The sequence below is a fragment of the Crinia signifera genome, unplaced genomic scaffold (assembly GCF_055691185.1).
Source record: "Crinia signifera unplaced genomic scaffold, ASM5569118v1 HAP2_SCAFFOLD_175, whole genome shotgun sequence".
NCBI lineage: Eukaryota > Metazoa > Chordata > Amphibia > Anura > Myobatrachidae > Crinia > Crinia signifera.
Genome location: NW_028142068.1, coordinates 224511 through 229866, shown reverse-complemented (window position 1 = coordinate 229866; position 5356 = coordinate 224511).

The following is a 5356-nucleotide window of genomic DNA, read 5'->3' as shown; positions in this document are numbered from 1 at the left end:
TAGGTACTTGTGTAGACGTTTTGTTTGAGCCAAGTGTTAAGGCCCATACACACTTGAAGATTTTCATTTCAAAAGACTTTGCCAAAATCTCTGAAAGATATATTTGTCACCAAAGTAGTGCGTACACACTGAGCTATTTTCCCCAAAGAGCAAGAGATTTTCAGGAGGTGAAAGACTTTGCTGAAAATCTTTCATATAAAAGGCTATTTACATAATGGGCAGGGTTTGTATTCCAAGGGTGGGAGCAGGGGCCATTTTATTCAGTGCATTTCTGTTCTAGGGGCCTGATTCAGAACTGATCGCTGGGCTGTGTATATTCGGAGCCCAGCAAACAGGTAAACGCTACCTGACTCTGCTCCGACTGGGCAAAATCCCGCCCATGTGCACAACTACCATTTAATTTGCCACCGTGCACGTAGGGAGAAATCCATTCACCTTCCCCAGCAATGTATACATTACCGCCACAACAAAATATACATTGGGGGGCAGTGGCGGTGGTAACATATACATTGTTGACCTGCGCCAGCAGTGTATACATTAACGCCATAAAAATATACATTGATGGCCAGTGGCAGTGGTCTCATATACATTGCTGGTCTGCTCCAGCAGTGTTTACATTAATAACTATTATCACTATACATTAGTGCGCAGCAGTGCCTAAAGTGGAAAAATTTGCTTCCCTGACTCTTCCCCCCCCCCCAATTATGTCACAGCCACACTGTCAGGAAAAGAATAACGTGGCCACATAATACCACCCCTGATTCAAATGATGCCCCACAGTGCAAAACAACCCAACACCTAATAAAAACTGAACATTTTGTGCCAAAAATTTTAGGGCATGGCTTTATGGGTCAGGGACACAGAAATGCACACAGTAATGCAAATTACACATTATGCCACACACCGTAATGTCCATTATACTATATGCCAAACACGGTAATGCCCATTTCACAATATGCCAAACATGGTAATGCCCATTTTTTATTATGCCACATAAGTGCCGCTTACATACATGCTCATTGCCAGGTATTACATTCTCAGTGCCAGGGGTAACATGCCCAGTGCCAGAGGTGTGCACTGTGTGGGAAAGGAGACAGCAGGGCAGAGCGGTGGGAAACCCGGATGTCTCAGAACATCCGTGGTGCGGCTATTTCAAATGACTTGCGAGCCAATCGGTGCTCGCGGCCTGGCAGCTCCTCATTTGGTGCCGTCCCGCGAGCTCTGATTGGCTCACGAGCCGTGAGTTGGCACATAATTTTAAAATAGCTACGCCACGGACGGATGGACCTTCTCTGAGACATCCTGATTTCCCACCGCTCTGCCCGGCTGTCAGCTGTTTAGCGATGCGGACGGAGGCGGAACCATTCCACCTCCAAAATAAAACTGATGGAACGCAGTTCCGCCCAGTTCCTGCTCCCTTTAACCCTGGTGGGCAGTGGTGCCCATAATATATACATTGCTGGCCTGTGTCAACAATGTATATATTACTGGCTTGTAAGTAACATTGGTGGGCAGTGATGCCACTAAAATATACATTGCTGGCATGTGCCAGCAATGTATATTTCCTTTTCAGGGTCCATGGGTCCCACAGGGGACATCGGGGTTGTAGGTGGATCCAGGGGGTCCGAGGCACCAATCAGCGCAGCTTTTAAAGATTTCCCAGGATGCCCGGGCCCTCTCCCCTACAGCCCCGCCTCCAGGCTCATCTAGCCAGTTTTTAGTTGGTGCCTGCAGGAAGCAGTCGCACCTTATATCAGCGGGGGTTGCCTCTCTGAGACAACCCCACTAAGGTTTTATTTTTCATTTTTATTTTTTCATTTTTATTTTTACTTTGAATTTGCCGCCTAAGCGGCAAAAAGCCGCTTTGCGGCTGAGGCTGCTCACCGCCGTCAATCACTGACGGCGGAGCGAGCGGCTACATCACCCTCCCGGCGCCGGCTCCTTCTGATGACAGCGCGTCAAGGAAGGACCTCGGCGAGGGGGGAGGACGCGACGCCTAGCACCGCCAGCGTTCTCCCCCGGACAGCGTGGCTGGAACAAGAGGGACAGGTAAGGCTCCACTTGGAGCACAAATCGCTGTCATGCCGCGCTGGCGGGGGAGACGCTCGCGGCAGCTGGCGTGGGTGCAGGCCGCGGCCCGTGACCCCACTAGACCACCGGGGACTAGCGCAGGCTGGGGGGGGGGGTCCCCATCAATGCTAACATCCCGGTGGGGGAAGTCCAGCAAGGGGAGGCGGCGTCGGGCCTGCAGCCTCCTCCCCCGGCCTTGGCGCCATTTCTCTAAGAGATCTGCCGTTCCATTGGCCGCCTTTACGGTGCCCGCCCCCCTCTCTCGGTCAGGCGCCATTTCTCCTCAGCACCTCCAGAGAGCGGGCACCATTCTCCCCTATGAAATCGCCTACAGGTTCAGTAGCCTCTTTCACAGCCACCCTTATTCCCACTTTTCTCCATAGAGTCAAGCGGTTGACACAGGGTGAAGTAGTCTATTTCTGACTATAGAGTGTGTGTGACTTGTGCTAGAAAATTTTTCTCACTACTTCTGTCCAGTGATCTGTCCTTTCACTTCTGTTGTTGAGGAATACCTCATTGGTCACAGCTCTCATTGATATCGCTCTAGGGTTTCCTTAAGGGATTTATCCTATTGTGCACTGTCAGCTCTCCTTGTCAGTGTGTTTGTACACCATGTCTAAAAGAGGGCGTAAGCAGACAGAATCTCCTGTACTCTTGTCCTGCAAGGGCTGTGCTGCAGGCCTGTCTGATATGGATGTTGTTCGGGATGGCCTGTGTGTCAACTGCATGTCCCCTGCGCAGTCCACTGCCACAGGTCAACAACCCCCATGGGCAGCGTTCCAACAATTACTGGGTACTCTGGTGGATCGCTTGCCTGCCACTGTTGCTCCCCCCGTAGTCCAGCCCCCTCCTCCCTGGGTGGATGCCCTATCAACCACGGTGCAGACCCTGCAGCAGACTACGGCTGCTATGCAAAAGCTGCTGCCCCAGGCGGTACAGCCCAGTAGCTCCCTTTTGACTCCCTTGCTAGCAGATGCACGGGATGACACCGATACTGATGATGGGGGCGATGGGGGAGATGAGGATGCTGATAATGCAGATGATCTCCTCAATTTACAGGATGATCAGAATGACCCCTTGCCCATGGATACTCCTGCTGCTCAGGCAGAGACTCCTGATGTGGCAGCCTTGATACATGCTATCAGGGAGGTCCTATTGTATGACCCTGAGCCGGAGCCTGTCGCTAAGACTAAGGATGTTTTTAAAAAGCAAAAGGTTCTTAAGGCCCAGTTCCCTCATTCCGATTACCTAACGGAAATCTGGACAAATCAGTGGCAGGAGCTAGGCAAAAAGACCAGCATTCCGCGGAGGGTTCTAAACAAATACCCCCTCCCTCCAGAGGATTGCAAGCCGTGGGAAATACCACCCTCGGTGGACCCACATGTTGCAAGACTGGTAAAGCCCTCGGTTCTATCCGTCTCATCTGGTTCCAATTTAGGGGACCAGACTGACAGGCGCCTGGAACAGGCTCTTAAGGCCGCCTTCTCATACTCTGGCGCAGTTCAAAGGCCCACAATAGCAGCTACTTGGGCGGCCAAAGCCATTCTTCCGTGGGTTCAGACCTTGGAGGAGGAGCTTGCGCAAGATGCATCTGAAAATGCTAAACTGTGTATCCTCCATATCAAGCAAGCTGCTTCCTTTATAATGGACGCCATGTCGGATGCTGGCACACTAGCAGCCAAGGCATCAGCTAGTTCTGTGCTAGCACGCCGCATCATCTGGCTCCGGCCTTGGAAAGTGGACTTAGAGTCCAAAAAGACCCTGGAGTTACTACCCTTTAAGGGTGAAACTCTCTTCGGAGAAGAACTTAATAAGATAGTAGCCTCTCTGGCAGCAGCCAAGACTGCATGCCTCCCAACGGCCCTCCCTCAGAAGTCTAGGCCTGCCTTTCGGTTCTTTCGCCCCCAGGGCAAGGCCAGAGGTCAACCCTTTACCAAGCCTTCCCCCGCCCGTAAGCCCGCAAAGGCTAAACCTAAGCAGGCCTGGGCTGCCAGACAGGCCCCAAACAAGCCTGACAAGCCTTCCGCATGACGGGGCAGCCCTCCCGCCGGGAGAGCCCCAGGTGGGGGGCAGACTGCTACTCTTCTCGAGCCGGTGGCTGTCCACCACAAAGGATGCCTGGGTGAGGGAAGTGGTGTCTCGGGGCTACTCCATTTCGTTCGAAAGAACTCCCCCCCCAAAAAAATTCTGCTTTATGTGACTGCTACAGTAAGTACAGCACATGCTGAGCAGCTTTATGTGACTGCTACAGTAAGTACAACACATGCTGAGCAGCTTTATGTGACTGCTACAGTAAGTACAACACATGCTGAGCAGCTTTATGTGACTGCTACAGTAAGTACAGTATATGCTCTCAGCTTTATGTGACGGCTACAGTAAGTACAGTACATGCTGAGCAGATTTGTGTGACTGCTACAGTAAGTACAGCACATGCTGAGCAGCTTTATGTGACTGCTACAGTAAGTACAGTACTTGCTGAATAGCTTTATGTGACTGCTACAGTAAGTACAGTACATGCTGAGCAGATTTACGTGACTGCTACAGTAAGTACAGCACATGCTGAGCAGATTTATGTGACGGCTACAGTAAGTACAGCACATGCTGAGCAGCTTTATGTGACTGCTATAGTAAGTACAGGACATGCTGAGCAGCTTTATGTGACTGCTACAGTAAGTACAGCACATGCTGAGCAGCTTTATGTGACGGCTACAGTAAGTACGGTACATGCTGAGAAGCTTTATGTGACGGCTACAGTAAGTACGGTACATGCTGAGAAGCTTTATTTGACTGCTACAGTAAGTACAGTACATGCTGAGCAGATTTATGTGACTGCTACAGTATGTAATGCATATGCTGAGCAGATTTATGTGATTGCTACAGTAAGTACAGCACATGCTGAGCAGCTTTATGTGACTGCTACAGTAAGTACAGTACATGCTGAGCAGCTTTATGTGACTGCTATGAGGCATGGAAGTAAAGCTACTAGACTATAACACAAGTCAGTATATAGCTGTATACGCACTGGATGATGTCTGTACCCAGCGGCATCCTCCGAGATGGGACCCGGTGGGGTGCTGGCATCGGCTAGTGCATACACACTTTTGTTAATGCCAGCCGCAACGAGCGACGGTGGGGGTGCAGGCTCCATGTTACATTGCTGACAAGTTGTGTGAGTGCACATCATCAGCATTGTGCGTACACACTAGACCAGGGGTAGCCAACTTCAGTCCTCAATAGCTACCAACAATTCACATTTTTCAGAGCACCTAGCTTGTGCACAGGTGCA